Source organism: Passer montanus, unplaced genomic scaffold, assembly GCF_014805655.1.
Source record: "Passer montanus isolate IOZ18808 unplaced genomic scaffold, ASM1480565v1 scaffold11, whole genome shotgun sequence".
NCBI classification, from domain to species: Eukaryota; Metazoa; Chordata; class Aves; order Passeriformes; family Passeridae; genus Passer; species Passer montanus.
The window spans coordinates 15350089-15375672 of NW_024357613.1; the positions used below are offsets into that span (position 1 = coordinate 15350089).

Genomic DNA, 25584 nt, shown 5'->3' on the forward strand with positions numbered 1-25584 from the left:
GTGGAAAACAATCCCAGCCTTTATGTACTGCCAAGTTCCAACAAGAAAGCAACCCTTATCTCCCCAGTTTTACCTATTGCAATGACTGTAATAGCTTTTGAATGCAGAATTAAAAAGCAGAGTTCAAAAAAAGGCAATCATCAAGAGTTTGAAGTTTTATATGAAAACTATTTTGCATATCTCTTCTTACCATGTTGAAATATAGTGACTAAAATATTACCATAATTTCCTTTTCAGTTTCACACTTTCAGCCTGAACAGTTCAGTTTCCACAAGGTTTTAAATCTACAAGATCGGTATCTTCCAGTGATACTGATTCATTCGGGTAACCTTCCATAATGCACCCACTGTACTTTAAAAACCTTGGGTTTGGGTTTCTTACAGAATTTAATATAGGCAGAAAGAAATACAAGATTGTTCAGAAGAAAGGAAATGTTTGTAATAGAGGACAAGGAAAACAGGGAATACTGCTAGCAATCCAGTACCCTAAAAAGCATACAATAAATAATGATTCCTAACATATACTAAAGATACTAAGGTAACTATAACAACATTTAAATATGTACTGTCTAAATATTAATTTATGAAGCACTGGAAGTTGTAAAAGACAGCAGACCACTGAAGAGACTTGTCAAGGATTCACAGCTGAGTCCATAGACAAATACTTTTTTACACATTAATTCGGCTCAATTACTAGTTTATTCAAATTAAGGCAACATCTAAGCCCCGAAGATGATCAGAAGGCTGGAGCACCTCTCCTCTGAATGCAGGTTGAGAGAGTTGAGGTTGCTAAGCCTGGAAAAGAGAATGCTCCAGGGTGCCTTTCAGCACCTAAAGGCTATTACAAGAAAGCTGGAGAGGGATTTTTACAAGGGCAAGACAAAAGGGAATGAGTTTAAACTGAAAGAGGGAAGACTTAGATTAGATATTAGGAAGAAATTCTTTACTGTGGGGGTGGTGAGATGTTGGAACAGATTGCCTGGAGAAGCTGTTGATGCAGCTTGGTTTTAGCTGGGACATTTTCTTCTTAGTAGCTGGTAGAAAGCTGTGGGGTTTGGATTTAGTATAAGAATGATGTTGATAACATCCTGATGTTTTGGCTGATGCTATGTAGTATTTATCCTAAGTCAAGGACTTTATAATGTCTCACACTCTGCTACTGAGGAACTGTACTGGAAGCTGGGAGGTGAGCAAGGCCAGGAGAGGTGACCCAAACTGGCCAAAGGAATATTGGGATCTCTGTTCAGAAATGGGCTGGGTATGGGTTATCAGGAGCTGAGCAACCATGTTCATCATCTGTTTCTCTTGGGTTCTTTTACTCTCTCTTCCTTTCCTTTTAACAATTCTTCTTATTCATCATGTTATTAGCATACTTAGTATCACAATTATAATATTTTACTTCAGTTATTACATTATTCTTATCTCAACCCATTAGATTTACCTTTTCTTTATGACTATCCCCGCTGCAGTGGGGGGGGCTGTGTGGTACTTAGTTGCCAGCTGGGGTTAAACTCCATCCCTGGAACTGTTCAAGACCAGGATGGATGGGATTTGGAACAACGTGGTGTAGTGGAAGGTGACCTGCCCATGGCAGGAGGGCTGGAACTAGATGATCTTTAAGGATCTCTAACTCCAGGCCATGCTGTGATAATATAAAATTAATCATTACCATCTTCCATCAGTCAGTGAGAAAAGTGCAAGTGACTAAGCCCTATGATTTCTGAATTCCTAAGGTCAGAATGATCAGAAGCTATCATTTCAATTCACTGACATTGGAAATAATCAGGTAAAAATATTTGATAATTCTTTGATACTCTACTACATCTGCATATTCACACCAATTTTTTTTAACAGGAACACTAACAACATTAATTGAATCCCAATATCCATCCAACAAAACTTCAAAATAGTGTTTTTCCTTGTGGCTCAGATGAAATGGACAGGAGAAAACATCATATTTGTAACTAACAGAGAAAAGCAATTAACAGCTGATTCTTTATTATTAATAACCAAAGCACTCCAACTTTCACGAGAAGGCTCCCATTTCCTCCCAAATAAACTCAACCTTTCCTCAGGAAATCACCTGAGGCTGCCCACGTAAGGCCTCCCGCATGGAGACAAGGCGTGTCCCATGGGAACCAGGTGGCAGTTCCAGGGGAACCAGGAGAACCAGGGGGCTGTCCGAGGCAGCCTTTGCACATGAGGGATGTCCCCAAAGGCCACGGACACCGCGGGCTGGGGGCATCTCCCGGGCCGGAGCTCCCCTCTCGCAGCTCCCTCAGAGCCTCCCCGGAAGCCCCGCCGGCCTCGCGCCCCGACCCACCTGCAGCGGCGCCGCGGGTGGAGCCGGCCATGGCCAGCTCCATGGCCCCGCCGCGCAGGGCTGGCAGCTGCTCGCCGCGGGCCCTTCGCTCCCACTCGCGTTTATGTGGGCCGAACGCCGCTGTTCCCTGCGGGAGCCGGCAGAGCCCGCGGACGCGCGGGCCTCGCTTCCCGCTGCCGGGGCTGGGATGGGAGGGAAGCGCGAAGGCCAGCTGGCTGCAAAGGCCGCCTCAGTCGGGAATGTGCAGGAAGGGGGAAGCCGTGGAACCCCGCAGGAGACATCTGAAGGCCCCTGGTGCTTCCGCCAGAGAAGGAAGGGAGCGGAGCTGTGGGCAGGTTTTTCGGGAGCGTGGCCTGCCTGTCCTGGCCCTGGAGCCCACTCACGCTGGGCCTGCTCAGGGTCAGGGTGGCAGAGCTCCCCATCACCTGGGTCACCCGAAACCACCCCCCCACGCTTTCACATTTCCTATCGCTATACATTCCATTAAGCTCTCTCAAAGTGTTCTGCTGATTAACTTACACCTGTTTAAACTTTTCTTACCTAAAACATAGCCCCATACTAGCCACTGTGCAGAAAATTAACTCTGTCCCAGCCAAAACCAGCACAATATTGCAAGAGGAAATGGCTTCATGAAACTTCTTTCACAGTGCATTGGAAATAGAAGCTGCCTTTTAGCGGAAACTGTGAGCCAAGCTCACCAGTTAAGAAAATATCTTTGTATGAAAAACTGTGTTCTCTACACAAACTGCTGAAAATGCTGTGATAAGCCTTCTTGGCCAGAAATAGAGTCTATAGAAGCATAGAATCAGAATAATTTTGGCTGGAAAAGACCTTTAAGATTATTGTATCCAACCATTAACTCAGTACTTCCAAGTCCACCACTCAATCGTGTCCCTCAGTGCCACATCTACATCTTTTCAATACTTTCTGGGATGGTGGCTCCACCACTTCCCCAGGCAGCCTGTTCTAATGCTTGACAGCCCAAAGAAGTTTTTACTAATACTTGGTTGAGGAGGCTGAGGAGAGGACTGGAGATAAAAAATTAGTAGTGAAGTCTGACGCATTAGGTGCAGTTAGGCTTATCACAATACATCAAGTTTTTTAATAGAGGGTGTTCAATCTTTCTGAACATAGAAGTATTTAGATATGACAAACGATACACACTTTTATAATCCTCATCCCCATTTCTTGGATAATCTAAGCAGCATTATTTTTATAATGCTCTTTTCTTCAAAAAACTTGGTTTTTACCAATATAAATAGTGGAAAATTTCTGAGCTAATACACATTTTCTTTCTCTTTTTTTATTTTTAAAGATTTACTCTTCTAACTACAGAAAACTGTTAACACGCTGGAACTTTCACTTTAGACTTCAAGTGATAAAAATGAATGAGATGGAATAAGTTAGAAAGCATTTTCATTCTGACAGCACTATTTATTTCTCAGTGAAACTCAAGACAAAAAACCAAAAAAACATTCTCCAGTCTTCTGTAACTGGCATATCAGCAGCTATCCTGTAATTTTCTGTGCATCTTTTGTGCATGTAAGTGATGCAGATGCTTTGCAAACTGGACATTGGAACATGCATGTTTTCATTTAATCTTTTCAGCTGAGACTGAAAGAAAATATTCAGAGACATCAGTGCTTTTACCTCCAAACCTGTCACCTGTATGCAGAGTTGAATCTAAAAAGTAGAATTAGGCAGGGGCAGTATTATTACTGTTCTAAAAAAGAAAGTGGCTTTGCATTTTCTGAGAGTACCACTTCTGCTTGCAATTATAGGTTTATTGAGAGGCACCTAAAAGTTCTGAGGCCTTCTGCCATTAGGCAGCTGCCTGGAGAGATGTTTATCACTTTATTGTTTTGTAATTAAACTACTTAAAAAAAAAAGCTGTATAAATTCAATTTTAGATGCACAGTTCCCATTTTTATATTTTTTTAATCTGAAGCTAGTAGTAGTTAGAAGGAATGTTTCTTAAACTTGCAAGTTTAAGTAACTTGCAAAGTTACTGTGCACCACTTTCAGAATACCAACCAATGTACAACTTACTACAGTTTTTAGGTTTGCTTTTAAAATAAGTTGAAGCATCCCAATATTTTCAAGGTGGAAAAAAGCTGGTGCGTGCACCCCATTAACAGACCATCTCTAACAACTTTTTTATTCATCTGAAAGCAGCAAAATCTGAGCACAATCAACTGCAGAATCACTGAGATGTGTGTTCCTGTTCTCTTGAAGGACACTTTTCAAAAATAATGCGTAGAACTTGCATTAACTTTATTCAGTGAGTATTCCCAGTGATTACATAGAATCGTAGAATCATTGAGGTTGGAAAAGACCTTCAAGATCATCAAGTCCAATCTTTGACTGATTGGACAGCACCCTGTTAATTAGACCATGGCACTGAGTGCCACGTCCAGTTATTTCTTGAACACCTCCAGGGACAGTGACTCCACCACCTCCCTAGGCACCCCATTCCAATGCCTGACCAACTTTTCAGTGAAGTGTTTCTTTGTGACACCCAAGCAGCATAATCTAACGTACTTCATACGTAAGCAATGTCTGTGTGCACATGTATTGGTGTATGGTGCAAATTCATGTTAGATCCAATAAATAAAAAATAAGCTATCCAAACATGGGGTGATTAGCACGGAATGTAATCTCAGGTGAGACAACAGTGAATGAAGCTTCATTTTGAAATAAGCAGTTTGTAGTTTGTGAAGGAAGCTGATTCTAGTAGTTTCACATAAATTATTTTGATATTTTTGTAAATGCCTTTTGATCTCAAGAACAGTCAAATGATATGCCAAAAGGTCATACAAAATAATTAGCTGCTTTTCTTATTAATCAAACTTAAAAGCAATGAGCTATTTAATCACAGTAGAGGTCATGAGTTCTCAGTATTTATCCAATCCACATGCTGAATGATTTCAAACAACTGAGTGGTGAACTAAGAACAAACGCAAAAACCACGGGCTTCAATCAGTTGTTAAAAGTAAGTGTATTACATTACTGTCAAACAGGCTTGCCCTGCTCTTAGTGGATGGTTACAGTATCAGCAAGAGTTTGAGCATTAATATATTTTGAATATATTTTGATTTGGAGAACTACAGGCTGTTAGAATTTATATGACATCTTTGTATTTTAATGCATGTCCCTTTGCCTGAGAACTGGAAGTGTCTGAAAACACATATGAAACATGCTGTCTCAACTATCATAGCTGCAATTTTGTTTAGCTGAGGTGGGGCAAGAGGCAGTGTTTTTAAAAGCATGTGAAAATCAGGAGCAGGAGCATCAAAATCTTCTCATTTGACCCTTTTTTTCCATGTGTTTCAGTGCTATATTTAATTTTAAAAAAATTGGCATCATGATTCTTCATTACTCAGCATCAAGCTGTTTTCAAAACAGATTATAATGTCTTTTTGATGGCTCTATTTTCTGTGTAATTCTGATGGAACCAGTATGGCTCAAGCAGTCCCTTTGAGCATAATCTGCAATTCTAAACAAATCATCTGATCCAGGATGTTCAGTGAGTTATGCAATGACATCTTTTTTTCTCTTGAGAAACAAAGCATTATCATCAGGAAAAAAGGGATCACATTGCAGTGTCTGATGCAATGAAAACCTTGTTCTATAAAAACAATATAAAAAGTTAGACATGGTATGAGGAGAAAAGGGAAGCAAAAAAACTTGCTATTGTTTATAGGCATCATGCCATCAATTATGAATAGATACTTCATAGTGCTTTGTCATCACTTACATAAAATTAATGACAACAGATTCCATTCCTTTCTATACAGTATATCCTAAGGAAAGATAAAAACCTTTCCCTCAACGAATTTCACTGTCTGGAAATCAGTACTGAAAGATTCTGACTCCACTAGGTAAGAAAAACGATAAAAGCACGTTAGCAGGTAGTCAGAATGATACTTAAAAATTAATGTGACAATATAGCAGGTAATTTTCTGCATTTAAATTTTATCATTTATCTAAGGGTAACAAAACAGTATTGCGAGACTTTCCTCCTATACAGCAACAGACGTCTGAGAAGAAAGAAGAATTAAAGAACATATAAAGAGTTTTCATTTAATTTAGTACTTTTTATTGTAGTTCTACAAGATTTTCTTCATGAAGTTCTCAAAAAGGCAAAGAGATAAACAGGTAATTGCTACAATATATCTGTCCTAGGATATAAAAAATACAGGTTATACTTCTATATGCAGAACTTTAACCAAACAACATATGAGCAGTCCTTGCTAAGTGCGTCATAATAGAAAATTGAATGTATTGAAGTATCCACGTGATTGTGATTGAATCCTGGAACATTTTGATTAGTGTTCTTCTGTGCAAGCATGAGGTGTCAGCTGAATCATGGGTTAGTTACAATGTCCATTTTTTTCTGTTTACTCAGCTGGGTGAGGCATAAGTTTCGATGAAGTGAGTTTCATTTCCTGGAGCATACTGGCTTAATCACACTTCAAACACTAGAAAGGCCAGGTGCCCACTTGAGGGACAATGGTTGTGCTATTGCTTCTAGCACCTCGCCTGTCTAACCAGCTTAGAGCTTAAAGGATACAAAGCAAATTTTTTTCTTTCTTTCTTTTATTTCTTAGTTTGCGTCTTGTTTCCCAAAGGAGCATTGCTCCCAGTAATCACAGTGATATTCTGGAAGAGATTTGTCTCAATACCTTTTGCCAAAAATGCCCAGCTTTGGGTGAAGTTAAATAGTCTAGGCTACAGCGAGCTTTAATATAGTGAAAGAGTAATTAACAGGCAGGAAGACAAGCACTCTGATTTTGATTCCCGCATTCAGGTAGCTTGTATTTTTCGTTAGAGACAACTGAAATTTGCCCTATTTTCAGATAAGAAATCAAATTACCTTGAGGTAATTTGTAAAATGTGAGGGGTTATGTATGATGCCACGTGGCATGCAAATATGATACTTCAAGACATGTTTTAGTCTTGGACTTGACAGTGTTGGGTGAATGGTTGGACTCAATGATCTTAGAAGTCTTTCCAATGATTCCAATGATTCTATGATCCTGTGAAGTCTCATCCAAAGAGTCAATCCTTTGATGGAAGAGCTATAATAGTAGTATTGTCTTAGTGATAGTCTTACTTGACTAGTAAGTTCTAGAAGTAAGAACTTCTAGAAGTTCTTTCAAACCAAACTGAGTCAAACCAAACTAAACCAAACCAAACTCTGTATTCTGCTCTGACATTCTACCTCACCCACCTGAAGATTCACTGTAACCTGGTCAATTGGGTTGCAAGATGAAAGAGGTGGGCTTTAACACTGACACAGAAGTGAAAGGAGTTTGTGTGTGCCAGCACTCTGACTACTGAGTTATTGGACAGAAACTGGTTAGCGTAGCTATTATCAGTATTTTGTATTAATTTTAGTATCCAGATGTAAAATCACAGGAGAGTTTTTGTAGATTGTTAGCTGTATATGGACTTATGTCTGATCTACACTGGAGGAAATAGCATGTGGTCTGGTACACAGGTAAGACTTCTGATTAATGCAAGAATCTCCCCCATGGCACCCGCATTTGCTAGTTTCACCCCTCCCAGGATCCTTGGCAGTAGTGCTGAGAAGTCCCCTACTTAAAAAATCCACAATCTTCGCACCACATAGCAACATGAAAGCTGTTTTAAGAACCTGTGCTATATTGTGGCACTGTCATGGTCATGTGCAAGCATGTTATGATAAGTAGTGCGTAATAAATCAATTCATATAGACTGTGCAGTCCAGTTTAGTATTCAGTTATGCTAATGTCCTTCCTTGAAATGACCATGCTGTACTGCTCTTGTAGGCGAGGAGAGGGAGTGCCATCTGCTCAGCCATGCAAATTGTCACCATTTCATTCACTTAAAATGAGTTTTGTCAGTTTGCTTTAATTGTAAATATGTCCAAGTGAATTTAACAAGCTTAAACCATTAATTCATTCATTTTTCCTAGCGCAAAATGTAGGCTTCAGGTTAATATTAAAAATGTAGATTCTTGAAGCCCAAAATTCCTTGTATCTGGCAACTGTGTAGAGAAGATTGGAGAAGAAAAAAAACACTCCTCAGAAAAACTTAAATATTTTAGACTAGTAAAAGGAATTTCTAATGCAAATGCTATATACATAGAATAGGTCATTTATAGAGGTACCCGTATACAAATATATATAAAAATATATTTGCTTTTCAACGGATGGATAGATAGGTACAGAGGTGACAAGGTAACCAGGTTGTGGTAATGAAGCAAAGAAAGTATTTTTATTTATCTTATTAATATGTTTCAACTATAACAACAGGCTTCCTATGATTTCCTTTACATGAAACTTTCCTTCCCTCAGAAAAATCCCATTACATATCCTGGGTCAGTGGTTGCTCAGCTTTACAGCTGAAGGGCTGTAGGTAATTCTAACCGATTGAGGTAGCTGTAATCAATATTGTATCTGCTTCGAAAGTCTTAACCTGTGCTTCCTGTGGCTCTAGGCACTCATCAGGGAAGGGCCATGGACTGACATAAATCCTTTCTCCCAGCAGCTGAGCTGTTCCTTCAGAGAAGAAGAGCATCTGCTTGCAGCATGAGAGGGTCACATTACCATGGTTCCCACGCCCAATATAAAATGGTGGTGATATACAAATGAGAGCACCAGTAGGTACAAATGAAGATGCCATTTAAAAGTTGCATGATGTGACTCAAGTGATACAATTTAAAATTCAAATCAGTCTGTACAAGTTGTGTCCTCATGCAGCTGTCCAGAAATCTGAAAGTCCATATGTGGGACTCAGGTTGCACATTAGAACTAGAAAGATTGGGCTGTGCATATTTTAAGGGGAGAAAATTGCATGTGTCCATAAGTTGCTACAAATAGCCATTCCATAGGAGGTTTAAGAGGTAATCACCCATCTGCTAAAATATCTGTGTTGTCTTTAATCATGTTTCTGTTGAATGAGTAGAAAACATTAAAAAAAACATTAAAAAAACCCCAAAACAACACCCCCCCCAAAAAAAAAACAAAACCAAACTAAAACCAGGATTGCTAAACCCTGTAATTATGAAGAAAGCAAGCGATTAAGAGGAATTGGCTGAAATAAAAGTGATCCTAAATTTTATTACATGTGTAATTTTGGGGCTAGACATAGCTGTCATGACTTACAGCAACATAAAACCCCTATTAAAGGGAGGACACTTCATTTAAATCGGTGGAAACTACTGTACAAGTGTAGTTCATAAAATGAACTAAATTCACTTCTAGCTAAGTTCTACTGAGATTCATTCTAACTAAATTCTAGACTTTTGTTGAAATAATTCACTGTTTGATCTTTCAGTTATGTAAAATAAATGCACAGTTCTTCATTTCAGCTGTGACATTAATTTACTCTCTAAGCTTGATTGACTCTATAACTTCTTGTCTCAAGGATTTAGGAAACAATGAAAGCAGCAACTCAGCGGAGTGAAATTCTTATGTAGGTTACTTGGATAATTCATATCTGAGAATAAAGAAATATGAGTTCTGTGGAGTGCATGTGATACTTGATATATGTGCTTTATATATAATTTCCTTAAGGTCTGTAAGAAAATTAAATTGAAGTTTAATCAGAAGTTTTGCTCTGCACTGATCTGTGAGAACCTAAGGTGAAATTGGATGAAGAAATGTATTTATGGAGATGATCCTCTTGTATTCCCATGCACCTTGCATTTGGAGAGGAGTTGTTTTCCAATAGCTTTCATAATTTTTATTTCTTCTTGAACTCTAATATTTTATTTATGCTTTATTCCCATATCTGACACACAGGTAATGTGCAGGAATACATTGAGAGCCATGCACATATGAATATCATTTTCTCAAGAGAAAATGTGTCTGTCAATAAATATGCTATGTGGCACACTTGTGACCAGGGCAGGCAGTTCTAAGATGCATTACTTGATTATTTCATAATCAGATTTCTTCAAACATGCCAAAGGCAGATATATATCAAGATAAAAGCTACATGAGTTGGAGTATAAAAGGGCAACCTAAACATTTTTCAAAGTGTTCAGAAATCTGTTTGTTTGTATTCCATACCTCAGAACTACTCAGACTGGATTTTTATTACACTTTGATAATAATTTATAGTTTGGTAATGAACAAACATGAGCAATATTAGCACAACAGATCATGTTTGTAAACCTCTGTATGTCATGATAAAAATTAAATACTTTCTCAGCCAGAATTGTGGCCATTGCAAGTGAAGTTCTGTTAAAAAAAAGTTTTCCTTGTTGTTTCATCATTTGAAATTTTCATCTATGTAGCCCTCAGAACACTACTCCTTGCTATTAAATGTCTTCAGACATTTAAAATGCTTCAGCTTTTAAATGCTTCAGACTGTCCAGAGTTTTTGAAAGTACTGCCAAAATTTAAAGAAACCTGTGCTGCCACTGGCATTTCTTCATATGCTAAGAAACCCTCTCTTCCTCATAAGGAATTATTTCTACACTTGTTTTCAGGGCTAAAAGTTGTTCTGCCAATATTCATGAAGATGAGCTTGTCCTTGCTACTTACATTTTATTTGTGGAAAACAGATCAGATAGACTGCCTGAATGCTCTGGGAGTTCATTCAGTTTAAAGTCAATACTGAGCCAAAGAGATGGTCCCAATGTCCCACAGATCATTCCTTAGACCGTCAATCAATACATTTCACCTGGGTCCCTCTAACTAGTAAGTCAAGTAGCAAGTAACACCAAGAGGGAAGCACACATTGGAAACATAATGCACACCTCAGTAAGTGAGACCAAGGGTCTATCTAGCCCAGTTTTGTATCTCATATAGTGCAGTGGGAAAGGCTGTAAGAATGTTTTTAGAGTTTATTTGCTGGCATGTATTTTCTCCATTGTGTGCTGTTTCAGCTTGTAGATACTGTTGAGCTCTTCATACTGCTGTAAATGATCGTCCTTCATTCCTGGTCAGTATTTTTTTCCTGTACTGTATCCAGCTCTGGGGTCCTCTGGGTTCCAGCATAAGAAATACGTGGACCTATTGAAGCAAGCCCAGAGGAGGCCGTCTCTAAAGATGATTAGAGGAATGCAGCACTTCTCCAATGAGGAAAGGCTGAAAGAATTTGGTTTATTCAGCCTGGAAAAGAGAACACTTTGAGGTGACCTAATTGCAGCCTTTCAGCACCCGAAGGGAGCCTACACGAAAACCCTTTTATAAGGGCTTGTGTTAATTGGACAAGGGGGAATGGATTCAAACTAAAAGAAAGTGGGTTTAGATTAGATATCAGGAGGAAGTTCTTTACTGTGAGGGTGGTGAGGCATTGGTACAAGTCGCCCAGGGGAGTTGAAGATGCTCCATCAAAGTCAAGTTGGATGGGGCTCTGAGCAACCTGATCTAGTGAGGTATGTCTTGGCACATGTCAGGGGCGTTGGAACTGGATGATCTTTAAGGCCCCTTCTGTAGGCACTGGCCGCAGCAGCCGGGAACCCAGAGGCCAGTCGCTGTCGCTGCACCCTTCCAACACTAGCTATTCTATAATCTTATGATTCTACGATCGTCCTGTTTTGCTTGTATCTTTTTGGTAAGAATGTGCCATTGCTTCAATTTTATTGAACAGAGTGAGACAGGAGATCAAGCACGGAGTGAGGGAACTAAACTTTTGTCTCCAGCTTCTCTACTAGCACCCTATCTAATGAGGTCAGTTACCCTATTTGACCCATGTGATTAAGAAAAATACTCATTAGCAATTAACTTGGACTTAAGTTTTGCCAACTTTTTTTAACCTAATTGCTTATTTATTTAGCCTTCTTCAGTGTGATAATATTTGTTTCCAAGATCATCCACTAGGTTTTCTTGTCTGTTACGTTCAAAGAAAAAGTGTAATTTATACACATAGCCTTTACTAATATAAGTAATGTTTTCTAATCTTACCTCCTTCCAAGTGTTGTTGATCATGGTCAAGATTATTTCAGCTAATTATCCATAGGAGATAAATCACCTGATAGCCAATGGACACTCCATTAGCAAAAAATACCAAATTCTCTTACATGTAGATTGCAAGAGTAAGAAAGATAGTAAGATAAAACTGTCTTCTATAAAGCAAAATGGAGGAGTTAATAAGGCTGACAGAGAACTTGAAGCAGCAAAGAATTTGGAAACATCAAAGAGCAGTTGGTTTCTGTTAATTTGCCTTTCTCAAAAGTGGCTGCTTTCCATTTATATTACCCTCAAAGCTCATCAACTGAATTTTACAGAGCCTTACTTCACTTCTTTGCTAGAGGAATTAATTTGATGGGTTGAAATTATGCAATTTTTTTTCTCCTTCTTTGGTGAAATGACAGCTGTAAGTCAGGATGCAGCCATATACAACATCACTTTATATTTTCCAAAAATATATATATTTATGCATCAGTTTTGAAAAACTGGTGGTTAAATAACTTGGTTATAAATTAAATAGAGTAGATTTTACATGTGTCCAAACAACTATTCCTCCAACCTAAATTCTTTGCACATTTCCAGATTTATATTTTTCTAACAGAACTCACAAGATACTTTACCATTTGCAACTGAAAGAGTTGCTATTGAGTACTGCGTCAAATGTCATCCCATACAGATTTTCTATGCTTAAATTACAGTTGCTTGACTTTAATGCAGTTAGTTTGCACCACAAGGCTAAGAAAGCCCCTGTGAAATATCTAAGTAACTCACAGAAACCTTCCAAAATCCTGTCAAATATGGGAACCTCTAAAAAAATCATTCTGTTTTCTCTGAACAAATTAAAAGATTGTGTAAATTCCTTGAAAATAAAATTAATAATTAAAAAATGGACAGGTCCTTCACTATAAAATCAAAAATGCCACTCAAATTGGACTTTTATAAGGGCTTAGACAGTGACATTTCAAAAGAAATCATTTAAAGAAAATATTGAGTTATTGATATCAGAAAATCATGAACATTGGATTGATTGCTAGGTGACTAAAACAATTCAAACTACAATGAAAAAATGATAAAGCATGGATTTGTATTTTCTATTTAAAACAAAGAAACAATGAGATTATAAAATAATTTTGAGCCTCCACAAAACCTACAGGGTAAGTGTGTGCATTGGAAATTTTCACATCCTGTTCATTATTTTCCCCTAGTGTGAGTCTTGATTTCTCAGATCATCTAGAAGCTAAAATTTCTTCCATGATGATTAGCACATAGAACAATCTTCTGAATATTTCAAAGAGAGAAAAAACAGTAAGTAGTGATGCTTGGTAGTGAGTTCTTTAATGTCCTGGTTGTAAATACTGCCAAAAAACATGTGACAAAAATTATAAGGGTAAATGCACCTTTGATAGAAAGATGCTAAAACTATTTGATAGTTGTGATGGTTAACCTGGGATGGGTGCCAGGTGCCTTCCAAGACACCCTGTTTTCTTCCCTCCTTAGCAGGATGCAGATGGAGAAAATAAGAAGCAGGAAAACTCATGATTCAAGGTGAAGGCACTTTAATAAAGCAAAAGCAAAGGTTATACATGGAAGCAAAGGAAGATCAAAAGATTTTTTCTGTACTTCCCATCAGCAGGTGATATCCAGCCACTTCACAGGAAGGGCATTATTATGAATAGCAGTTGCTTCAGAAGACAAATGCTGTACTAATCTGCTGAGGACATCTGCTGAGCTGATGTCCTATGGTATGGATATCCCTCTGGTTACTTTGGGTCAGCTGTCCTGGATATGTACCCTCCCAAGACCTTGTCCCCGCAAGCCTACTGCGTGCAGTAGGGGAGTCTTGGAGGGACAGCACTGATGCTGTGTTATCAACACCTTTCTAGATCCCCTACAATGTACAGCACTATGAGGGCTGCAATGCAGAAAACTAGCCCTGTCTCAGACACATCCAATACAGTAGCATCTCATTTTAAAGTATGTTTTTTAATCCTGTGAAATAGGTCATTGTCTTCTGATGTCTAACATTAAATAAACCCCCAAGCCTCCTCAAAAGTGTTTTCTTGTTTAAATAGTCACTAATAATAAGAACTGAAATTAACACCAAGACTCTGAAACTGGATAGAAGTAACTGTAGAAACTTCTATAGAAACTGTAACAAGAATTGTTACAATTCCTTTTATTGTTTTCCTTTATGCAAGTCTCTGCAAGTATGTTTAAGCACATAAACATGCTACTCATGTACAATTGAACTGATTAAAAAATAATGATACACATTTGTAAGATCAAAGCAAGCATCCTGTGGAAGGGGCTAACAGCGGGCCTGTTAGCTAAAGGAGTAAGAAGAAGTTGAGAAGAAAGAAGAAGTTGATAAGGACTTCTTTCCAAGGTTGTAACTAAGGAGACCAAGAGAATTCAGCATCCTTTCTTTCAAAAAATAAGAACTCTTCTGCAAAGACTTAAACATAAACAGCCAGTTGGATGAAAAACAGCTGAACCTGCTTTTTTGATACCATTTTCTGAGAGGGTGATTTCTAATCACTTCAGCCATGGGTCAGTGAATCCTGAAGGAGTTCTTTCAAAAAATAAGAACTCTTCTGCAAAGACTTAAACATAAACAGCCAGTTGGATGAAAAACAGCTGAACCTGCTTTTTTGATACCATTTTCTGAGAGGGTGATTTCTAATCACTTCAGCCATGGGTCAGTGAATAAAAAGTAACAACTGGAAGTTGACCAGTATCTGCTATGGTCATTACTTGTTTGCACAAGTCTCACTGCCACTGAAACGTAATCCTGAAGGAACACAATTGACACAGTGGTTTTGACTTCATTTCAGTCATTGAGATATAACACTGTGAAGGGTACCCAGATTTTCTGAAGACTTAGATAATGTGTCCCCTTAGGTAAATGTTTTGGATGTTAAGGTGTTGATTGTGTTATCAGGAGATGAGCAGAATAGACTCTTTTTTTCAAGAAAGATTTCTCATTGGTTTGGTTCATCTCCTTTCACATATCCCTTAGAGCAGTGGGCCTTTGGGTTAGTGTCCAGGAAACTGGTATGTTTCCTTCTGAGGTCAACAGAAGACCTGCTGCTTTCCAGGTCTTAGCTGGAATCTGTCAGACTTCTGTGTAGTTGCTGGGCCAGGCAAGCAGACTCTGTGTGCAAGTTGTTTCATGCAGTTTTGCACATACACCAAGTCTCAAACATCAGGCATTGGGGTGTTGGCAGGTGTAAGAAGGTGTAGGTAGGCATACACCTACCTACACCTTCAGTCGTAGAATCACAGAATATGCTCAGTTGGAAGGGACCCACAAGGATCATTGAGTCCATCAATGTTCTGCACAGCACTATCCCCAAGAATAAACAAGGATCATTGAGTCCATCATCCAAATGCTTCTTGAACTGTGTCAGGCTTGGTGCTGTGATCACTTTCCTGGGGAGCCTGTTCCAGTGCCCAGCCACCCTCCAGGAAGAAAACCTTTTCCTGATATCCAACCTAAAAACTCCTCTGACACAGCTTCAGGCCATTCCCTCAGGTCCTGTCTCTGGTCATCACAGAGCAGAGATCAGTGCCTGCCCCTCCTCTTCCCCTCACGAGGAAGTTGTAACTGCAGTGAGGCCTCCCCTCAGTCTCCTCCAGGCTGAACAGACCCAGTGCCCTCAGCCTCTCCTCACACAGCTTCCCCTCAGGGCCCTTCACCATCTTTGTTGCCCTCCTTTGGACACTCTCTAATAGTTTAATGTTTTCCTTACATTGTAGTGCCCAAAACTGTCCCCAGCACTGGAGGTGAGGCCACCCCAGTGCCGAGCAGAGCAGGACAATCCCCTCCCTTGCCCAGGTGGTGATGCTGTGCTTGAGTTAACCCAGGACAATCCCCTCCCTTGCCCAGCTGGTGATGCTGTGCTTGAGTTAACAAAAGTGAGCTATTACTGGCCATCTTAATTGAATACCCCTTCAAAAATTATTTGCAAAATCTTTACAACAAGTAAGGATCAGCCAGGAATCTCCTGTGAAATTAAGAGAAGAGGAGAAGGAAGAATACAGAAATTTGAAAAGTAATGTGAAAATAGGGATGTTTTTACTGATATTTTGGAGGCAAGCCAACTACTCATTTGGATTCCTACTTGCACAATTTATTTTGTCAGTCTTCTTTTTATATTGCATAAGATAAGAGATTAATAGGAAAAATAAGGACACAGAAGAAAGTTTTAAAGTACTTAAGCTGACAATCTAAGTATCACAGATGTTGAGTTTGCAGGCAGTAAATCTCTCCTCCTGCAGTGGGCAAGTCTCTGACTCCAAAGAGCTTTAGGAGAGTCATAGGATGCTTTGGATTCAGCAGGATCACTTTCACAGCTTTCTCTGACATAAGAGAACAGTAATGTGCATTAAATGTAAGCTTTGTTGGTGGATTGGATTAATTTTACTAGTGACGTAAACTGAATTTAGATGTACAAACTGTTTAAAACTTGGAGGTAAGAGCTTCACAGGTAAACCCAGCAGGCCAAATTCTGGGGTTCCTGAAGTGCTGAAGGTTCAGAGGTCTGGCTCAGGTCTGGTTCAGAGTTTTTTATAGGCTGTAAAACACAAACTCTGAAAAAAGTCTTCAAGATTTGATTCACTGTACCAGTTAATATGGCACACTGGTTCCTTTGGTACTGCATTCTTTATAAATGAAAGCTTTCAAATTGAAATCAAGTTTCTGACAATTGCCTTTCTGAGGACAAACAAAAGAACCAATAAGGAGCTGTGCAAGGGCCTTTCAGGAAGTCATTTAGGAGCTTGAAATTCTGCTTGAGAGTTGTCCCTTTGTTATTGAACTGATTGCTTCCTCCTTTGCTATCTCCTCCTCTGCCCTGCAAATGAAACATCTAGTCCTGACTTTGTGGGGAGAGTTGATGGATGAAACCGTTTCCTACTATGCACTGCTACCCAAGCTCTTTTTATCCCAAATGAATTCTGCATATGGCTGATTTTCCCCATACAAAGTAAGAAGTAAACAGAGAGTGATAGATATTGGCTTTCCATCATCTGATCTGTCAGCTGCTGTACATTAGGAAGTTATCTATGCCTTTAATTGTGAGTAGGAGAGGGATTTAGAGCTTGCAGGAGCATAATTGTTTCACAGTAAATCTACAGATAAGCCCCTCTTCCTTACTGCCCACACAGTTCCACTGATTTCAGAATATTAAATTGTCCTTTTCCCTTCAAACGCTGGTGCCTAAAGGAAGATCTATTATCCTGAAGTCTTTGTAGCTTAGACTCTAATGGGATGCTGATATTGCAAACCAATAACTAAAATGAGGAAATATTGAAATGAAGCATAAGGCTTCTTTTATTACTGCTATAGTTTACTGCATTAATTTTGAAATATTTATATTTTCTGTCTAATCACAGTCTTAGAGTTAAAAGTTTTGATAGTTGACAAATTCCTCACGTGATGTATTCCTAGAGACAAGGTGTAAGCATCTGAGGGAGGGTAACAAAGAGGAAGGATTTCTACCTTTGACTGTGCCAGACCCTGTGAAATTTTCTTTTCAGTTTACTTCAGCAGATAAAACAGACTTGTTTTGATGTCTAATTCTCAAATTTCAGTGAATTGCTTATTCCTTATTATGAATGGTTTCAATTCAGGTGAGCAAATACCTTATGAAAATCAGGTAAATGGTCCTGTCATTAAATAAATACCTGAGGTCCCTCTGGGTTTATCTTTGTTGGAGTTTTTTTTGTTTTTCTTTTTTTTTGTTTTTTGGGGGTTTTTTTGTCTCCATCAAGTCCCTCTGGGTTTATCTTTGTTGGGGTTTTTTGTGGGTTTTTTTTGTTTTTATTTTTTTGGGTTTTTTTGGGATTCTTTGTCTCCATCAGTCTTGTCTTGTCTATGCAGTGAGGATACAAGAATATGTGCCAAAGACTACTTGGGTAAATGAGATAATGAACAGCCACAGGTGCTTGTGTTCCCCAACCTGCCTAAGAAGACAACTGATGTTGCTCATTGATATTATTAATAAGGCAAAGGCACAGGAGAAAAAATATCTCTGTTTATCCATCCTCCATTCACTGGCAGGAATTTACACTACAATAACACTGCTCATGGAATATGAAGTGGTTTTGTATTTAGTATTAGTCTAATTACATTCTTTGCATCAATGGGTGACAAAAGGAAATAATGATATAAAAATGAGACAAACACAGCTTGCACCAGCCCCAGGCAGAACTTACTGTTCCTGTCCTACCTCTCTAGAAAAGCACAAGTTACTTCATGCTGACCCTGAAGATTTCATGTGACAAGAGTGACCAGGTCAGGGGACACAGAGATGTGGATCTGCAGCTGGGACTGGAGCTTCTCTCCAGGTGGACATTGAGAAGACTGCATGGACTCTCATGAGACAGTTTGCACTGAAGTAGTGCCTCCTATAAATTCTTTGTCACAAAAAGTAGCTAATTATTGCAGTGCCAGGGATATTTGGTATTTTTACAGAGAGATGCTGATATGGTACAATAATTAGTAAAATATAGATCATTTATTTTTGCCTTGATTTCAATTTTTATTTCTACTGTCAGGTAGATTTTGGGAATAAAACATTTTGACTTTGTGCATCTTCTTTTAAAATCAGAGGGTACAGTAATAGCATTTGGCTTGGTATTTCCTTGAACAAGGAGGTAATTTACTTTCACAGCTGCCTTATAGAACAGGATGATGTTAAAGGAATAATTGACAATTTGTGGGATTTTTTGTGCTTGACATTTGTGTTTCTCTTTTAATTGAGTTTACAGGATTATCCTTTCTGTTCTGTGTATTTCAATAATCACTCAGTGCTAAAATTTTCAGATAGAACTTCAAATAGATTGGAGTAACATTTTTTGTGCTGAACAGTGATTAACAAAACCCACAATTCTCTTTCTTAATTTGCTAATATGATAAAGTGGAGTGTATACTGTTGCAAAACCAACAAAAATTATGAATGTGATCCCAGTATTCTTTTGAACAATGCAATTATATGATTCTGTATGTGTACAAACCTAAGTAGAAAAATAAGACTTTGACAATAGCACCAGAGATTGACTTGACTCCTTATTTACTGGCTTCTGAACCCAAATAATTTCTGTGTGCTTAAGCAAGTATTCATAATGACTCTACATTTTAAAGATAATAGTATTCATATTATTCTGTGGCTACAGGGAACAGAAATATATCTACATAGTGAGAAAACAGGCAAATGGAGGTTCAATGAAGCATTAAGCAATATTGCTAATGACAACCACAAAATAAGGCAGAGGGAAAAGAAGGTAACTGACCACTGACATTGTTCAACAATCCATAGCAGTATAAAATTAATCTTGAAACACTGACGTGTGGACCAACCAGTAAATTGCATAAATTACTTTAAGGCCTTCAACATTAAAACATTTAATGATTTATGTCATTTGCAATGTGCAGCATGTCACATACTGTTGCAATACTCAGTATATTATGTGTGACCATCTATCCAGAATATTTTTGCTAAACTTGCCTAGCTCCTTCTTGGTAAATGAGAGAATAAAATTTCATTTCCTTATGTAGTTTAAAGGAGCAAAATAAAAATTTAAAGCTACATGGAAACCATTTGTTATTTTGACATTGAAATTTCTCCTCTAAGATTCTATCTAGATCAACAAGTTTTCCTAATCTGACAACAGGACTGCTGTTACAACTGGATATGCTGACTCATCAAAAAGTGAATAGCTTCTGATAGTTTATTCACTTAGCTTAATAGATTTTCAGTTTTATTGAGCACTGCAAAATTGAGATTAAAAAAAAGGCTTTTAGAAGAAATCCAGTCTTCTAAAAATGTTGACGTTTTGGACATGTTAATTTAAATTTCTTCACTAATTCTAATTTTCTTGTATCAATCAGCAATACTATTATAACTTTATTTTTACCATTGATCTGTAAATTCTTGTAAACAGCTCAAATAAAATGTCCAGATTCTTTTATACTTTCCTCACAAGTGAAGGAAATCTAAACTGATAAAACTGGCTGTTTACTGAAGTATTATATGAAACTTCATGCCTCCAAGGCTTTTGTTGAAATCTAGCTTTAACCTACAGCAATTAAAAAATTAATTGACGAGAGATAGGATAGCTCTGTCAGTTATATCCGTGGTGACAGTAAGAGAAACAGTTTAAAAAATATATCTCCACCTTTTCAGTTCAGTGTGGGCATTTGTATGATCTTGTGTCAAACAGTTCCACTTTGCAATTTTGGGTGTAGATATTAGAAGCCTGACTGACGTTGCATCTATGTGTTAGACAGAGCACACATGTGTGTGTGTGTGTGTGTGTGTGTGTGTGTGTGTGTGTGTGTTTATTCACATTCAGACAGTTGTTTTGCATCTGCTGAGAGGAACAAAATTTTTGTTTGTGTTTTGTGTTTGTTTGTTTGTTTGTTTTACAACATGTTGAAAACCTTTACTCCGATGCATGGAGCTGGCATTTTGTGTAGAGTTGTACATGTCTGGTAGAAGTCTGCCAAGATGGAAAACTGTATTTTGCAATTCCATTGAGATTTTGCCAACAAAGGTCTGACTCATACAAATTGATAATACACACTCTGAAATCTTTGTCACTTTAACATTTTTACAGTAATAATCTTCTTGCAGTGGTGATCAACATATTCATGTTGTTTCAGAAAAGAGTACAAAGGAGCCACTGGAAAAAGCAAAAGATATGGAAGTATTTGACTGAAGAGCAACTTTTCCTCACTTCAGTAAATGGTTCCTATGCTAACCCCACTCTGTCATCAATCAGGTCAAACCTCTCCATCCACAAAACACAAAGTGAGAGGGAGAGTTGATCTCCTAAGGATTTTAAGGAGAAATTATGGGGCTTTTTAATTGTTTTGTCGTTGTTTTTTTTTTTTTCCCCTGCTTTGTCTTCTGTCACAGAGAAACCTTTGTCTTTTTCCTTCACTCCTGAATTCTTTGCTCATGAGCAGGAAAAAAAGGTTGATTTAAATGTTCTAAGAGACGTGCCTTTATACTTGTTTCAGGTTTAAGAAGAAAAAGCAATGCCTGATCAGGGCTTCCACTTCAGTGAAACAGATTTTTCGCTGACTTTTAAAACTGTGACATCAGTCAAAACAACTCCATCATGAAAAAATAAGGTACAGAAAGTGTATTTGTAAAAAAGTAACTGGTAGTGCTAGAAAGAAAGCAAGTAAATTTTTCTCCAAAAAGAGCTTAAAATCTATTTAGAAAATTGCAAAAAAATCACATCCTGATAAATGTATTTAATCAAATTTTAGATTATTTCATATTTACAGAAGGCTTTCTATTCAAATATATCTTTAACAGTAAAAAATTAAAGAATAGTGACAGACAAAAGCTGAGAAAGTTTAATTTGGCACTAAACAAGAACTTCGTATTGGACACTGATAAATTTTTTTGTCCCACTGATTATCCCTGTCTTCCTCTCTGCAGGTTATGAATAAGAAGAATTTGCTCAGTGGTTCACTAACGTATGAGGAAACACTTCACAAAATGAAAGCACAGTTCTTCTATGCTATATAGCTTTTAATTGATCTGATACTCATTGGAATTATATATGTAATATTACTTTAAAAGTGCTGAGATATAAATAATGTGATTTTCAATTTCCCCTTTGTATTTAGAGGCATAAATATACTTCCAGCAATTATCTTTGAGAATTATATATAATTTGCTTGTACTTTTCTTGGTTCCAACTTGAATTTTGCTCAGGTAATTTTAGTATTATTTAGTTTATTAATTTTCAAAAATCAGTATTTGTAGTCCTTTTGAGTTAACTTAGCTTGCACCTGACCTATTGGCAAAATGGTTTCAAATGGTTTAGAAAAGTATTTCACTAATGATGTTTCTTCATCACTGAGAAAACTTTTTGTTTGTATTGCTCTTGCATCTTATAATCTGCAACATTTGAAGTATCAGACCCAAGTACTGGGAGGACCATGTGCAGACCTTTTCTTATGTAGAGCAACATGCTTGCCAAAATTGGTTCTGTTAATGCTAAAATCATTTTGGTGCACATTAAGGTCAAGCTCTGTCTCTGCAAACTCTTGAGACCTGGCAATGCCACATGCAGTTAGCGTTAGCCAGCTGATGTCCCTGTAGGTGCAGGACAGACACCTTTGGAGAGCAGTGAGGTCCACCCAGAGAAATCTTGGCCAGCTGTTCCTGTCTCCTTCCATTAGCTGGAAAGCGACTAGAGTAATATCTATATTTCTAACCTTTGGAAAGCAGAGGTTGGGTGAGAGGAATTGCAGCCCCAGTGCAGACACTGTGCTGCACTCTGGGTTCAGGCGCGGCCAGCAGTGTGGGGGTGCCTCCGAGCATCGCACGGAACGGGCACAGAAGGGCTTGGGTGAACACCACAGGGTGAAGAGCTGCAGCTGAGTCACAGCGAGGGGTGCTGGGGGTACGGATTGTGTACCAGCATGAGAGATCCACAGCCAGTGGGTGAGGAAGCAAAGGACAATGACGCATTTTTTCCTGCACGGCCTGACAGAGAACCTGAAATTGCTGTTATTGACACCCCAGATACTACCTGAGCAAAGATACCTGAGCAAATAACATTCAAAGTGAACTGCTATAATATTTGCCATGTGCCTCTCACTCCCAGAATACACATTACGACCAAAGTTCATTTTCTCTCTGAAAATTCGTGAATTGGGATAAAGTATTGTATACTAAGATTTCATTAAATAACAAAGTATTCACTGCCAGAGCCGAAGTAATTATTCAAGAGTTGTGCTCTCATAAAAGGATTTTTTCTTCCCTTTAAATCTTGTTTTAATTATGTGCTTTTCATTTAGTTATAAGGGAATTGAATTTTCTCAATAAAACTTTAAGCAGTCTTTATTCTGTAACTAAAAACATGCACAAGAACAAATAATTTCAAAGATATATATCAAGTATATGCAAACTCTACAGAATCATTTCTTTTGAAGCAATTTTGTGAAACCACTTAAAATCATATAGTGAGACATGAGTCTTATAAACTGAAGAGTAAAAATTAATTTAAAATATAGAGAACAAACTTAATTTGTTCTTGTTTGTGAACATTTATTACTAAAAGATATTAAAACAGAATTTTTCATTTTTGCAACTGACTCACTCTCACCCGACCACTTCCAATGTTGCTGCAATGGAGACAATTTTCTGAAAAAATATTATTGTTTTGCAATTAGTTGTATGAATATAGGGAAAAAGTGGTTCCTTTATGCATTCAGTCATAAGGTGGAGAGCAGGGCAGTCATCTCTTTGTAGGTTCATGTACCTTACCAGGGCTTTAAAGAGAAATACTGGCCAACTGTAGCATTGTAGCTCTGTCTGTAGTTCCCAAAAGAATGGGAAGTATGCAGATATGGTCTGCAATATAGTATTGAGATAATCAGCGCTTCCTGCTGTGGAGGAAAATCTTCACACAAACTCAGAGAAAGCCAGCCAAAAAAGCCTAAGTACAAGATATTTTTAAATTATTTAGAGGCCCAGGATTCACTGGTAATAGGCGAAGGAGGGATGTTTGAATTTCTTTGTGGCTTTATAACTTGTTTGGTTTTGCGCAACATAATAGCACAAACCACAAACCCAATACACTCTGTTAAAGCCTGAAGGTTTTTTTTGTACTGAACTGTGAGAGTTCTAGGAAATTTGATGGTACCCCAGACAGAAAACAGAAGAAACCAGAAAAAAACAGAAGTGTCAGCAGTGCACAGGCCAGTGTAACAGCAGTGGATGGGTACCTGTGCTAGGCAGCAGCCCTCGTCTGCTCATATTCTTCAGCTGAGTAAGGGACAGTCCAGTGTCTTCCTGTGCTAAAAATGCTTTTGAATTCCAGAGCAAGTTGCACTTGGAGGTAGATGGGCATGAGGGGTATCTACAGAGAGCATATACAGTGCAGGCTCTCTGGTCATCCCTGCTGTAGCCCCTTGAAGGGGCCTTTGGCAGCCACATCAAATCAGTTTTTGATCTACACGTAGCTCATGAGCAATGGCTATGTCACTTCCAGACTGAAAAAAAAATCTCTTCAGCTGTGGCAAATGCTTAGCTTGCCCCAAGACCTTGCTTGATTTTTCCAAAGAAAGAGAATACCCTCCACCTCTGTACACCCAGGACCATCTGTCACATCTCTGCAACCTCAGATGTGTCTGTAATGTTGGCAGTGCTGCACACGTGGCCAGCTGTCCTGTGCTGCCCTGTGCTGCCCTGTGCTGCCCTGTGGTCCTGTCCCAGAACCAGCTCTGTGCCTTTCTGACATGAATGAAGAACCAGCTTCATTCTCAGGTATGACTATCTCCCTCACAAAAAAGGATACAGAGGCAGAAGTTTAATCTCTTTGTATTGAAAAATGAGGACAGGCATAGGTGATCTGTTAGGTGCTACCAGGAGATGAACAAATTAAAATGTAGGAGTAATGACCGTGTCAGACTTTTGAGTCTAGTTCTTGCCTTGAGCTGACATGTGAGCAATAATTATACTCTCTGCTGAGCTGCTCTATGGACACAAGTAATTATAGTCCTCGATACACAAAAACGTGTATCTCATTATAATGAAGCACAGAAGTAAACAAAAATAAATGGACTAGAACTAAATGTTCAGAATGCCATTTATATGCTTGGCTTTAGACAGTCACCCCAGGTTTTACCTTCAAAAGAAATTTGCATGTGGAATTCTGGTCTTATGAGTGGAGCTTGTGTGAAGAGTATTTGTTAGAGATATTTGTTCAATACCTGAAAATAAAATGGTTATTCAACTGAGATATTTCATTTGGTAGTAACCAAAGGGAAAATTTTACAGAAATACTCTGCTTGTAAAGTTAAAATACAATTCTCTGCTCACGTTTCTGTGGTAACTAGCTCAGTAACACTAAGTAATTTAGTATTCCAGCCCTGTTTCATTAAAACCCTAGAGTACTTACAAAGAATAAGTATAAAAGTATGAAATTCATGTGACTAATTGTATTCAGTTAGTCCTAAGAGTCAATGCAGATCTAGGGAGTAACTCAATTCATCCTAGAATAGAAGTCTTAAATACACTATGGATGTGAATTTAATCAAAGTAATCTAGCCTAGAAATATACAAAGTTTAGACTTTAGAAATCTTATCTCCTTGTGTTCAGATTTCATTAAAGTAAACCTGCTACCAAACTTTCTAGGTATCCACAAAATGTATGAAGCTTACCATGCAAAAGCTGCAGTGGAAGCCCATTCTGGCCATCCAATTTCCAAGACTGATTTGGTGATTGAACAGTTACATTCAGTTTGATTCTTCACTTTTGTTGGGAAATTGACCACATGGCTACAGAAATTCATGTCATTTCCAGCACTTCACTGTTTCCT

At 38.2% G+C, this 25584-nt stretch overlaps 1 protein-coding gene across 2 annotated transcripts in view; it reads right to left on the reverse strand.

Annotated features, from left to right (window-relative positions):
• Nucleotides 1-25584, reverse strand: part of MEI4 (meiotic double-stranded break formation protein 4) — a 129783-nt gene that overhangs the window by 68096 nt on the left and 36103 nt on the right. The gene's annotated exons all lie outside the window — the stretch shown is intronic.